The sequence below is a fragment of the Rhynchophorus ferrugineus genome, unplaced genomic scaffold (assembly GCF_030347505.1).
Source record: "Rhynchophorus ferrugineus isolate W39M unplaced genomic scaffold, kcgeb_rfMv2 rfM11, whole genome shotgun sequence".
In the NCBI taxonomy this organism is placed as follows: domain Eukaryota; kingdom Metazoa; phylum Arthropoda; class Insecta; order Coleoptera; family Curculionidae; genus Rhynchophorus; species Rhynchophorus ferrugineus.
Window position 1 is genome coordinate 19,776,354 of NW_027472590.1, and position 14,855 is coordinate 19,791,208.

The window sequence follows — 14,855 nt, forward strand, 5'->3', positions numbered from 1 at the left end:
AATGAAGAATAGTGCGTTATATTCACCCAAGAAAACCCGTCTATATACAAAGTGGGCGATGAATCTTGACCATCTTGTTATTGGCTCTATTCGAGACCAAATATAATAAATGTATAAGAACAGTAAGTACACAAACTATTTTATCGATATAAACATAATTTTTATAAAATTATACTAGAGAAAACCGTCTTCCGAGATAAAAAAATTAAGTACATGCAGCTTTTTGAGTGAGATAAGACATCCTTTCATACACTCTTACAGAGCATAGGGTTTAAATGGTATAAAGATAACCCTCGGAAAGCTTTAAAGGAACTTCCAAACATTACCTTAAAAAGAATTAAACTAAAGGCACAAAATAATATAATAAACTTGAATATTTCAAAACGGTTAATTGTAGCACTCTTGGCAAGACAGTAACAAAGATAGTGTAAAGACAATAAGAATTGATGGAAAAAGGTAAAAGTTACAATAGCATTAAATTGGGTTTTGTTGGTTATTATATCTATTAATAGTTAATTACAGATATATTGCTTGTTGAGAAGAATATTCCATCAAAAACAGTTTGGATATGTGGAAGGAAGTATTGTCAACCATAACACCATCGGTTTAGATGCACTCGATAAGACATACAAAGGAAGTAATTGATACATGGTGGAATCGCGAACATGTTTTAGACAGATTAGAAATTAACACTTTAGTGACTGAATTGGACAGTGAGTCGTAAAGTGAAAGTGACTGAAGGAAACTTTCAGGATATGTGATAATGCTGTGCATTGCTGGAAATTCCTGAGACAGAGTGTTGAGAGTGGAAACAATTAAAGGTATGCATATAATTAATCGAATATAACTATAGAAAATGATATTGTAGGGCGTGAAAGATTAATGTGCACAGATGTGATTATAATTGTTCAAAATTAAACATAAGCATTAGGTTAGAACGTATCAGGAGAGAATGAATACTAACTGTTTTGTAGATATGGTAAATACATTAGACAGAATGCAGTGATTAATTTTATAAAAAATGGTGTACCCAGGTAGTAGCAGAAGAATACAGCAATACAGTAGCAAATACAGTGATACCAAGATGACTTACCAAGTAAACACACCATCGAAGGAAACAAGAACTAAACGTCAAAAGTAAATCCGTTCTCGAATGAAAGTTAGGAATAGGTTTCTCAGATATACAATTGTTAATTAAGTGGGTTAGGCCTCCAGAGGGATAACGCTTTATAAAAAACGCGCCTAGAATCTCTACTTCATGGATTGTGTGGAAAAGAGTTCAATGTAAACAAAACAAATCTAACCTACAAACTATTATACCTGTATTCTTAATTGTAGTTTTAAGACCTTCGATAATATATGCATTAGATGTACTATAACGTTAAAATAAATTATATTTGATAACATTTTTGATCAATTATTTTATTTAGATTAAAATTTTCTTGTATGTCAAAGCCAAACTCAACTAAAACTCAGAGTTGATGCGGCAATATTGTAATCAAATAAATTGTCTCAAATATCCACGACGCATTACTAAAAAAACTTTGAATAGACTATTGGTAAGCTCCCTGCTTGTCATACCCCCCTGTCTTACGACTCATTACCCTAGCAGATGTTCGGCCAAGTGTCTCCCTCGCAAGATTATACTGCTGCTACCCAAATATTCTCTACCTCGTCTGCTTTCCCTCGCTCATTCCTTCCAACGAACGTCCCTAAGGATGCTCCCCAATTCTCTTTAAGCGACCTTGACAGTCAACTAGGTGTTTCTTCATCATCTACTACTTGAATTGATCACCGCTCGATTATTTGCCTGAGATTAGATACCTGATGGTGATTACCGCTTTCTGTCCTAATGGACAGGTTTTTCCCTCGAAGCTAGCAAGCTAGCTTATTTCCAGTTTACTAGGACTGAGGTTTGTTCCTCGCGTGCAATCGCATGTAATAGATACCCTTATCCCACTCCTCGACTTCTTTAGGCCATTTCTGCATTAAAATTTTATTTCAATTAATATTATTATTACAATTTATTATTTGTGATCTCTATTTACTTTATCTACTACTAAATAAAGACCCCTCTCCAAAATGACTGTTGTCCTTAATTTAGTGCGGTTTTTTACATAACTTTCTGGTGCATCTAGTATCCCGCTAGCATTCCATCATGCAGATAGATAGCGATATCTGTTTTTAAATATTTTCAAAACGACTATACGATGACAAGATTTCCTTTTATAAGTCTTGGTATAATTTAGAAAATGAACAGGTAGTATTGTAGTTAAAAGCTCGATGGATCGATCCATACATGAACATTTCATTGTTCTTCAAATACAATTATTTTAGTAAAATGAAATAGTTCTTGATTATTACACTAATTTTATGTATATTTATTATTTACTATATTTATTGTTCTGTTATTATTATTAAGTTATATTTTCTAAATTTTATATATCAGAGTGCTAGAAAATTATTTCAATAGTGAATAATTCATTACAATTATCAGGACTCCTAACTTAATTAAAATTCTCAATCATATTTTGTTAATAAACGTTAACACTAATACAATTAACTGCCAGCTGCATCCTCAAATGGGTACTGTAGTATAGCAAAATAAAACTGCTACTTGTTTTACTAGATAAGAGAACTCAATGTAATTATAAAAGGCAAAAATAAAAAATCTTGCATAACCAAATCTAAGTATAACATGGATTATTCAGTATATTATTATTTCAAGTGACAATGCAAGATTTTTCATATTTATTAATCTTATCAATTATCACTCGAGATAGTCTTTGATATATTTTTACGATATTTCAATAAAATTAAAACTAGTACATAAATTAAAGAAAGTCGCCCTTTTTAATTTCAATTTTCAGCTATGCCTCAAGCTACTCAGGCTTTCTAGTAGCTGAAACGCGGAAAGCTTATATAATAGGATATGTTTTCTTTCAAGTAAGTACTTACAGTTTAACGTGAGCTCTCCTACCGACTGGCCAGTGACCAACTTAGAGAACATCTCAGAAGAGCTCCGGTATCAGCTAGCCTGGTTACTGGGTTCACTGGGATGGTTATTCCTTGTCTGATTTTCAGCAAGATTCGAACCCTTGACTATCGCACAATAAGAGGATCGTCCTGTCGTCTTGACCACTGTACCAACGGAGTACTATTTTGATTATAAAATTATTGCACTGCATTGCAATGATCACGCAGAACATTAATGTATCATCTTATATATATAACCCCTTATTATTATCATTGATATTTAAACTGCTGGTTATGCAGCCCTTCATATATTTTAGAACATTTCGGCCAGTGGCGACTTTAATGCTAACGAGAAAGAGCAACCTGTATGGCCATTAAAAGACAATGAAGAAACTTAGAAACAACTGTTTCCATATATTTGCACACCGAGAAAAATATGGAAAGGAGAAAAAATAGCAACCACACGATTTGTCCAATAACATCATACCTTAATTCAACTATTACAAAACATTACTATTAAAATAGATATTTTAAGCTGTTATGTTAGCGGATAATCTAATCGTTCATAATAATTACCTCACAACAAAAGGAATGGAATAATGTAATATATTATAGAAAATTAAAAATACCTGCAAAACTAGCTTCATAACACAATAAATTGTTAACTGTGTAAATGTCTCTGATACTATGATGCCACATTGATACCATATTATGTGGTAAATAAAAACTATTATATAAATAGTTGAATAGTTTTTGTGTAAATACCATAGTAATATAGTACAATTATGTCCATCTGAAAACATTTTTAATATGTTTTGCGTGATAAAATATATTTATTTTAAATAAAACTTACATGTCACATGCCAAATTAAATTTAACATGATTTTGTTAGTATATATTAACCAACACCACTTTTGAAACAGTTTCCCTTTGATAACAAAATATTTACTTGTAGAAGTTAATTTACTTATAGGAATAAAAATATCTGAGTCATGCTGACACTCATTTTCCAACGCAGGCTGAGCAAAAATGAAGCATACTATTAACCAAACAAACTAAAACCAATAAAATACAATAAAATATGTAGAAATATCCAATATACATATACACTAGATGTTAATAATCAGGTTATTAAATTAATTGTTGAAGGGCTTTGAAATAAATTTCTAGTGCAAATATGGAATCATCGACATCATCATAAATCCACAACGGATACTCGAGGACCTTCTTCTCAACTAACACACTTCTGTTAGTTTGTGAGAACCTCAAATATTTTTCACCAAACTGTTTGCAGTATCTTCCAACATAAAGGTCAATTTTGCTACAGAAGTATGAGAAATTTGTTCACATTTCATTTAACAAACATAAACAATATTACAATGATTTACGTAATCTACGTCTCTGGATTAATTCGTTAATTGTGCATTAGTTGTTGTATTTTAATCAAATAACTTTATAAATAATACCAATTTGGAGAGAGGCATCAAATTTGTCTTGCGCATGGCAAGAAACTCAAACTCTTCTAGGCTTGTTTCTTCGCGAGCTCCTTGAAGTCTCATTTGTATAATTTTAATACACTCTTCATTATAATAACTTCAGAATTAACTGGAGCTCGAGAACATTCCCCGACAATTCTGGAGAATGTATACATCCTCCATTTTCAATATAAGGAAAACAATTATTCCTTACCCTCATGCTGACCATGAAGGGAAAATTAAAACAAATCCATACAAAATATAATAAATAATACTTGCCGTAACTTGCATATAAAGTAACGGTATACGATCTGAATGATCCTCTTCATCGTCAATTATGTATATCCAGATTTCAAGCACAATCCATATGATTCCTATGCCACAGAGTATTTTTAATGGATTGTTAAAATAACATAAATATTTAAAAATAAGTTCAGATTTCTCTAAGACCTTTACAGTTGAAGTCATAATGCAAACATCCAACAATATTAATTCAACATAAACGAATATTTATACTTGACTAACTTATATATTATTTACCTATGTAGTGTAATATTAATATCATTAAGAGCCATGGTAAAGACTGTATATATAGATAGCTATAGCAGTAGTTTTTAGCATCCTTTGATATTAAGCTATTAATGCTCTTATATTATTCATTTAAAGATGCTACAATTCACATAATTACACTTAAGCTTAACAATATTTCCTGATCAAAAAGCCATAGTTGGTTTTGGCAAAGTGTGATTATTTATGGATATTGTATAGATCATTTACTGCTTACATATTAGTTTTTTATTCTTAATTATTATTATAATCGTAAATAGTCCAATAGTAAATAGTAATAGTAAAAAGTTATTATTTAAACTTTGTTACAATCGATTATAACAAAATTAAAACAAATATTAGAAATAATGTTTCCCATTTCACAATAATTTATTGATATAAGGTAACAAAAACATTAACTTATAATTTAATGGACTATTGATGAATTGAAATTCCACTTTTAGTCCTGTAGAAAAAATTTAAACGAGACCCTTGTTAATCTTATTTAATTATTGATTATTAATTATTATTAAATTAAATTACATGTCAGGTAACATTACCACACATAATGCCGATTTATTAGAATTTCTAATGAAGCATCTATACCTCCCTTTTAAAAAACCAAAGGACGTTGGTTTGGAGAGACGACAGTAAAAAACCTATCTATCCATGCCTATACAAGTTTCTATTGGCTAGTGTTGCATGTAACTTGTTCTAATCTAGCCTGAGAGTTTACACAACCCGCGTCCTTTTCTACCACACAGTCTCAGTTTTGGTTAGATATCATTTTTAGGTTAATTTTATATTTATATTTTGTTGATGTAATATAATTACTTCATAGGCAAAATTAGCCACAGATAATGTAAGAATAAGTGTATAAGGTATGAATTATTTTTTTTTATTACTCTTCGTGAGTCCACAATCTGCCCTATTGGCAATAAGTATTTCTTCTGTTTATATTATATATACATAGCATGTAGAAAATCACTTCATTAAGCAATCTTCTGTATAAAATATTATCTTAATTAATTAGTCTTATTCTAATGCTTATTCTAAACTCTACATATGTCCAGTAATCAGATCAGGTGGTGTTAAACGTTTTAGTCTACGCACTTCACTATCACGTCGCATATTTAGCTGATTAGCGGGTACATTGGGATGCACTGACACTCTTTCGAAGTACTTCACACAAACACGTTGGATTACACTCGTTATAGGTTCTAGAGGAATATCGCGTTGTATCACTTTATTTGAAATATAGTACGGAGCATCAACAATGGCACGCAACACCTTATTTTGGAACCGTTGAATGATGGATATATTAGATTTGCTAGCGGTACCCCATAGTTGAATTCCATATGTCCAAATGGGCTTGAGTATAGACTCATACAGCAATACCTTGTTATCTAATGATAACTTGGATTTGCGCCCAATGAGCCAATACATTTGATATAATTTTAGTCCTAGTTGTTTCCGTTTAGAGAGTATGTGCTTCTTCCAGGTTAGGCGTCGATCTAAATGCATACCAAGATATTTAACATGCTCTTCTTGGGGGAGTTGACGATGATTGATATTTACTGGTGGACATGTTCTTCTACGCAGGGTAAACGTTATATGCGTGGATTTTGATTCATTGGCTTTAATGCGCCATGTCTTCAACCATAATTGTATTTGCTCCAGGTGGGTTTGTAGGTTTATTGATGCTGTTACTGGATCTTCATGGGATGCTAAGATTGCTGTATCGTTTGCATATGTTGCCACAGTAGTTATTTTTGTGGTGGGCAGATCAGCCGTATACAGAAGATACAGTACTGGACCCAGTACACTACCTTGCGGAACTCCTGAAAATATGGGATTTAATTCGGTATGTTCATCGCCTTGATTTAGAATAAAATGTCTGTCAGTGAGGTACGATTTTAGTAGCTGATAGTCCGGATGAGGGAGAAGTTTCTTTAGTTTAACCTGCAAGCCCGTATGCCATACTTTGTCAAAAGCCTGAGATATGTCTAGGAAAGCAGCCGAACAATATCTTTTGGCATTTAGGTCAGCGTTTATTTGGTTTACAAGTCTATGCACTTGTTCTATAGTCCCATGCTTATTGCGAAAGCCAAACTGATGTTCTGGAATAATTTTTCTTTTTTCTATTATATAGTTTAGTTTTTTTATGTATAATTTCTCGAAAACTTTCGAGATTATTGGTAATAAACTTATAGGTCGGTAGGAGGTCACATCTTCTGGTATTTTTCCTGGTTTAAGTATCATTAATATTTTAGCTACTTTCCAGATACTAGGGAAGTAATTAATTCGTAGCACAGCATTAAATATATATGTTAATAGTTTTATAGCCTTTTCTGATAGTTCTTTTAAAATTTTGCCAGTAATTAAGTTATAACCAGGAGCTTTTTTAATATTAATCTCTCTTATTATTGTTTGTTTAACTTTTTTGACCGTTAATTTCTCGTGCGGTAAATCCATTTGAAATGGCGAATCTAGAAAGCTAGTAATTTTATTTTCGTCATCTTTATGTAGCTGAGACTGGAAAGGTTTAAAAACATTTTTTAAGTGTTTTGAGAAAATGTCGGCCTTCTCTTTATTGCTTCTCGCCCAATTATTTTCGCTTGTTTTAATAGGTGGGTTATGCTGCTGGGATCTCCTAAGCTTTTTTGTTGCTTTCCACAACGAATAGTCTGTAGCCTCAGTTGATGTCAAGTTTTCTAGGTATTCTTGAATGCCTTGGTTTTGTTCAATTTGGATTAGATCTCTCAGCTCTTTTATGGCCCTATTAAATTTTCTTTTATTCTCTTCAGTCCTTTGCTGTTGCCAATTTCGTCGTAGCTTTCTTTTTTCTGCTATCTTTTTCTGTATTGTACATGATATATGTGTATTTTTTCTTGGAAATGTTTCACTGTTGGGAGTCGCGGAATATGCTGCCTCCTGTATATTTTTTGTAAGATTTATTGCTGCTATTTCTATATCCATTTAAGTTTGTAACGGTAAGTTTAGAGATATATTTTGGTCTAAGTTTTCTCTAAATGAGAGCCAGTTAGTTCTATTATTGCACAGAGAAGGGGGTTTATCTTTGATGGTAATTTTTGAAGAAATTGTTACTATTATTGGTGAATGATCAGAAGACAGGTCGAAACATGATTCTGCCTGACACTTTTTTGGATCAATATTTTTTGTAATACAGAAATCTATTGTATCGGGTTTTTTATTTCTGTCTGAAGGCCAATATGTTGGTTCACCAGTAGAGATATGTTGTAAGTTATCTTTCCTTATGGCTTTGAGCAGTTCTCTACATTTTGAGGTTATTATTCTTGAACCCCACATTAAATGTTTTGCATTATAATCTCCTCCTGCTATAAATCTATTACCTAGCGTACTGAAGAATTCTTGAAATTGTTCTGCCTTGTTGTTATGTTTGGGTGGGCAATAAATCGCAGAAATTGTTAATGGTCCATGGGCTTCCTCTATGGTTATACTGGTGGCTTGCAGGTAGTCTTTGCGGAATTTTTCTTTTTCGAAATGCTTTATATCATCTCGAATTATTATGGCTGTACCTCCATGTGCTTTATCATCAGGGTGATTTGTATGATAAATCTTATATTTAGGAACTTTCAGATAATTCTTGTCCGTAAAGTGTGTTTCGGAAACCATCATAACGTCAATATTTTGTTCATTTACGAACATTTTTAGTTCCCTGGCGTGTTGTTGGAGCCCATTGGCATTCCAGATGGCGATTTTGTAGCTATTGGTTTCAGGCATTAGGCAAGTTTGCTTACGACGGTTGTGAGTAGACCAAGCATCGTACTCATTTGATCCATTAGTTTGGCCATCATATTTTCTAATTTTGAGATGTTGCTAGTTTCAGTAGGTTGAGATATTGTCTCTCGCTTTTGTGCTGAACCATTTTCAACTATTTGGGCATAAGTTATGTCTGGTTGACTTGTTCTGGTGGGTAGTGGTAGATTGGTAGTAGTGGATTGTTTTTGTTGATGCCTTTTTTCCCTTAACGCAGGATAGAGTTTCTGCTGTAGTTGCTTGTGAACTGCGCAACCCTTGTAGTTCGCTGGATGATTTCCGTTACAGTTAACACATTTCACTTTTTCATCGCGAACTTTACGAGTACAATCTCCTGTCTTATGTTCTCCTGCACATTTTACGCATCTATATGATTTGCGACAGTAAGTCTTTGTGTGCCCGTGCGCTTGACACCTTGTGCATTGTGGTATAATTCTTTTTATATGTGGTGGTTCGCATTTAATAATATTATTTTCCAATTTGGTGATTTCATACACCGCCTTATTATTTCCATTAGGTTTTATGTCTATATAAAACATAGGCAGAGGTTTTTTTGTCGTGTGATGTCGTATATTGTGAATATTTACGACCTCGTGGCCTTTTTCAGCTAGTGCTACCTTGATGGTGTTAAAGTCCGTCCCGTGATGTAATCCTTTTAATACGAATTTAAATGTTCTCTCGGATTTTGGCCTGAATGTATGGTATTGGGTGTTTCTTTCATCTAATTCTTTTATAAGAACTTTAAAGTGATCCGCTTCGAACAATTGGTTTTTAATTGTTTCATAGCTCACTGTTTTAATTGTGTAGTTCGTAGTAATGGTTTTCAATAAGTCATGGATGTTTTTTATTATTCCTACCTTATAGACTGTTATTGGTGGTGGTTTGGGAACAACTTTTTCAGGGCTTGGTTGCTAAAACTGTTTTTTGTCTCTATCGGTTTCTGCAACCAATAGTCACTGATTCTTGTTTGTTTCCTCGCGATTTCTTCTTCTGGACTTCTCAATCGTTTTTTGTTAATGATTGTAGTCCATTCTGATGGTGGAGTTTGCGTTATTGCTGCTTGTTCTAATCTTATATCAAAGTGTGCAGGTGATTTGGTTGAATCGCTATGGTTTGCCATTTTTTAATTTTTAATATTTTATTTAATTTACTTCCAGAGGATAAAAAAAATAAAATAAATACATTGTTTATTTCACGCACTTCATTTTTCACTTACGTTATTTTAGCACTAGTTTTTGACTATAAATACTATAAATGAATTTCAAAAGGACTGTTGTAAAATAAGATGAAATAATTTTAAACAGTAGTAAAAATGAGATGCAGTGCTTTTGTCTGGTCACGTAAATACGTATTCACTACACTTTAGGTCCACTGAGAGACGGATAGCCGCATCTGTTATGCGTTTTTAACACTCAATTAAATAACCGTAATAAAATACTGGGTTTTTTTAAAGAAAGGTATCTTTTTATAGCTTGGACCGTATTGAAAATACGTCTTCAGCCTACGAAGGTTGGAACTGAACTAAGGTATGAATTATTAGTAAAATATTATTATTTTATAACACTAATTTTGTAGATTGTTATGGAACAAAGAATATATTTTTATATTAAATAATATACCAAACCTATATATAGTTCAACAAAATTCAGGCAAATTTGAAGTCGTGCATTACAACAAAATATACAATGTAAATATCATTCAGATCTATGAGAATAGTTGTAAATCATTGTAGAGTGTGTAATATTTGTGTATAAAGGTATGTGTCCAAAGTCTGTAGCTGTCCAAAGTATACGATAAAGAATTCGCTCTGCAATGATGTGCATTTGGTATATATGTATGAAAAGGTAATGAGCACTAATTATTTTGCAGATAATGTAGCTAGTGCTCGGCAAGAGAAGACACTGATTAAATTGCGAGACAAGAAATTAAACAAATGATACCAAAAAAACACAGTGAGAGCAGGACCAAATGAGGAAAATGACACCGATATCAGAATAGACAATATATCTACAGATTCGAAATCAGTCAATCAAGAATCTGAAATCGAAATTATTAATAATATAGAAGTGGTGCTTATTAATTATACAATAATAATAATATAGTGCTTATTATTTATATGGTTTGTATGTATGTTTCAAAATGTGCATTGTTTAGCTTACATTTTCTTTGTTTATTTTATTCCATTTATTGCAATAAAATTTGTTAAATAATGTAATGTTTCGATATTATTTATCTGCTGTGAGGTGTTATATAAACCTAAAGAAACAGCAAATAATAAAGCTTCAAATATATCCTAGCCTATATTATCAACTTACTCCAATTACTTTCTATTAAGTACATCTTATATTACACTATGCTGTATGTTTAAATATATAGCTTTTTTCTTCTTTTGAAATACCTGTAAAATATATATAAAGATATAAGTATAATAATAAATAGACAGAAAAGGTATACAAACATGACCATATTTCATTCTTATCTTTACCATAATCTTCAAGTTTCCATATTATTTAACATAAAAATAGATCCTTTGTTGCATAACAATTTACAAAATTAGTGTTATAAAATTATAATATTTTACTAAGAACCCATACCTTATACAGTTATTTTCGCATTATCTGTTGCTAATTTTGCCTATAAAATAATTATATTACCTCAACAAACTGTAAATACAAAATTAGGTTAGATTAAATCAAGCGCGCATGTGCTCTAATCTATCGAGACTTGTATAGACATGGCTGTATAGGTGTTTTACTAACAGTCCTTTAAAATATTTGACACAATTATTATGAATTATACTCGTTCGGGCAATGTATTGACAATGAGACGAAACACGTTGTTTTGAAACCGTTTTATGATGAATATATTAAACTTACTATAAGCTAGTAGCAATTATGTGCTTCCTCCAAGATGTTTAACATCCTCAGCTTGGGCAAATTCGCAATTATTGATATTCATTGACGGGCTTGTTCTACGCAGAGTAAATGTTACATGGGTTGATTTTATTTTATTTGCTTTAATACTTAAATGTGTTAAGACACAGTTGTATTTTGTCAAAGTGTGTTTGGAAATTATTTGATATTGGATCGACTGTAAACAGGACATAAAATCGGACCTACTATACTGCCTTGTGGAACTTCTGAAAATGTTGGATGTAATTTAGTGAGATCACCGTATTATTTTATAGTAAAATGTCAATCTCTGAGGTAAGGTTTTAATAACAGAAAATGTGGAAGAACAAGGAGTTTATATAATTTAGCCTACAACCTTGTAACCTATTTAACCTAACTTATTTTAATATCTATCCTAACTTATACGAAAGACTGTTCCAACTTATTCTAGATTATTAAATCTCACTCTATGTGTCTATTAATCAGTTAGTATGATAGTTTGTGTTTGATCGCGCCTTTAACTGTTTGGCGAGTGCATTGAGATGCACTAATAGTCTTTCAGAGTATTTCGCACTAACATTTCGAATCACACTCGTTATGGATTCTCCGGGGATATCGCCCTGAATCAGTTTATTGGAAACTGATATGGTCTTGGATAATATGGGGCATCGACGATGACTCGCAACACTTTATTCTAGAACCTCTCGAGGATAGCTATGTTAGATTTGCTAATTGTACCCCACAGTTCAATACCGTAGGTCCAAATGGGCCTAAGTATTGACTTATTCAGCAAAACCTTGTTTTCGGCCTATCAGCCAATATATTTGGTTTAGTTTTGTCTCAAGCTATTTGCGTTTTGTCACTATATATTTTTCCATGTCAGACGTCAATCAAAATACATTACCAGATATTTAGCATTGTTTGCTTGCATAAGTTCATGATTCATATTCATATTCAATTTTACTGAGGGACAAGTTCTTCTATAACCTTGCCAGAAATTTATTAAAGTTAACTAATTGTTAAGGTTGTAAGGCAAAAATTCTCTATCGGGAAAGAGATTCTGATACAGAATTTATTAAAGCTCGCCAGTATGACAAATTTTGTCTTACGATACCAGAAATTTATTTCAACTCCTATCGTTTTGAAGCTATATCTAGAATTTTTGATGTATTTCCCAAAGTATGTACCAAAGAAAATTTAAAGGACATTCTTGATAAAATGTTACGCTAGCAAATGTCACTCATTTCTTAAAACTATTAATTGTGTTCAATATCGAGAAGGGGAAAATATAATAAGAAAAGTAATCATTGTAAAAATTAGTGTTACTTCAGGTGGATGAAAAAAGTAAACAGGATTGCAAAGCGAATAAATGAAAATTTTTTGCATATCTACATATGTTATGAATTAAATTAAGCACCTATAAAAATATATAAAAAAGACAAGGAGGTTTCGCATTCAAGATTGTAACATGTAACTAGTACCCTGGACTTATTTTATATATTTTTTTGTTATAATGTTTACGTCAATAATTAATGTACAATTAGAAAATAAGTTATTAGTTGTCATTTTTCATGATGTTTTTTTTGTATTTAGAAAATATTTTCAACAAATGTTAACTAGTATTTATATAAAATATGTTAAATAAATTTTATTCCTATGTTTTACTCCCTCAGTATTAAATAAAACCGCTTTTCGCGACAATTCAATACAACCTTTTATTTTTACTTTTTTTTTTGATAATATGCCAAATTATTACATTTTTATTTTATTTAAAAATCTGTAATAATATTTTAACTTAAATTTAGAAGAAATTAGTTATTAGCACTTACAGACAAGTAAATGGTTACAGAGTAAATATAATTACATAAAATTACCTTCTGTACATTTACTGAACGACAATACCATATAAAGCAGTAGTTTGGCATCATTCTAGCAAGCCTATATTTAATTATAATTAAGTTTGTAATTCAATATTCGACAATTATGTTATACTGCATTATTATATGCGGTAATATTATATTCCAAATAGATAAAATATTCTAAATGTTGACTTCGATATTTACGCTAGCCTACAAAATACATTAATCATAAAATATTATTTGTAATATTATATTTATCGCTTTTAATTTAATTATAAATATTCGGTTTAGTAAAACACTTAAACATTTTAATATTTATTTGGCTAGTAGAGAATTTCTAAAACTATTTATAATATTAAGGATTTATCTATTAAATGAGAAGTCATTATTATGTGTTGATGTAATTTTAATAAGTATATTTAAACAAAGCGGTTTCGTAGAATGTCGATGAATCAAAACACGTGGCATGTCTACCAGTAGGTGCCATGTCTGATGACGATATTATAGCTGTCAGATGACATTCGATGTCAGATGTCAGTTGGCAATTTGGTCTTAAATAACTAAATCGTTGTTCTAATGAAGAAGCGTTTGTAGTTCGTTAACCAGAGTTCTCACCACAATTGGATTGTGAACCCGATGCCTGTGAATTTCCGCAGCCAAATTGCCCATAAAATAAATTTATCATAATTAATGTTCTGAATCTGATATCATTTCCCTACTAAGTGATAAGTGTGTCCTTATCCCTGCGATTATTTATAATTTTTTAACTAATTTCTAAAACAAATTTGAATGTTACCAAAAAACGTGTATGATATCTCAGAATTGATCATGAAATGTCATGGAACTGTAGACTATGTGTTTTTCCAAACAATACCATTTCGAAACAACTATAATATTTTTGAATTTTGACCAAGAAGTGGTTAGAATCATTTCTGATCCCAAAAATAAAATTTATTTTTATTTATTTTTTTTTTTCGTTGTTGCATCACAGAAGCACTGCGTCTGCAGAATCACAAAATGTCATTGTGTCGTGCTCGCCGTTTTTGTAGTTCTAAGCTTACCCGGTGCATTCCCTATCACTCTTGAACGCAACATACCAATAAGTCTATTATATTTTGGTCAAAATTCTTCAGAGCGAGTATGCATTATTTTATGGAATTTTTGCAACCCTTGATGCCATGCTCCTCTGGGTGTAAGAAATGATGGAGATAGTGCTGGTGGTGGTTTTGGTCTCTATTGTCTGAAGTTTCTTGGATTAGTTTATGTTCTAAGTGAGCAAAGGACATTGGTGGATTGTTTGAGAACAG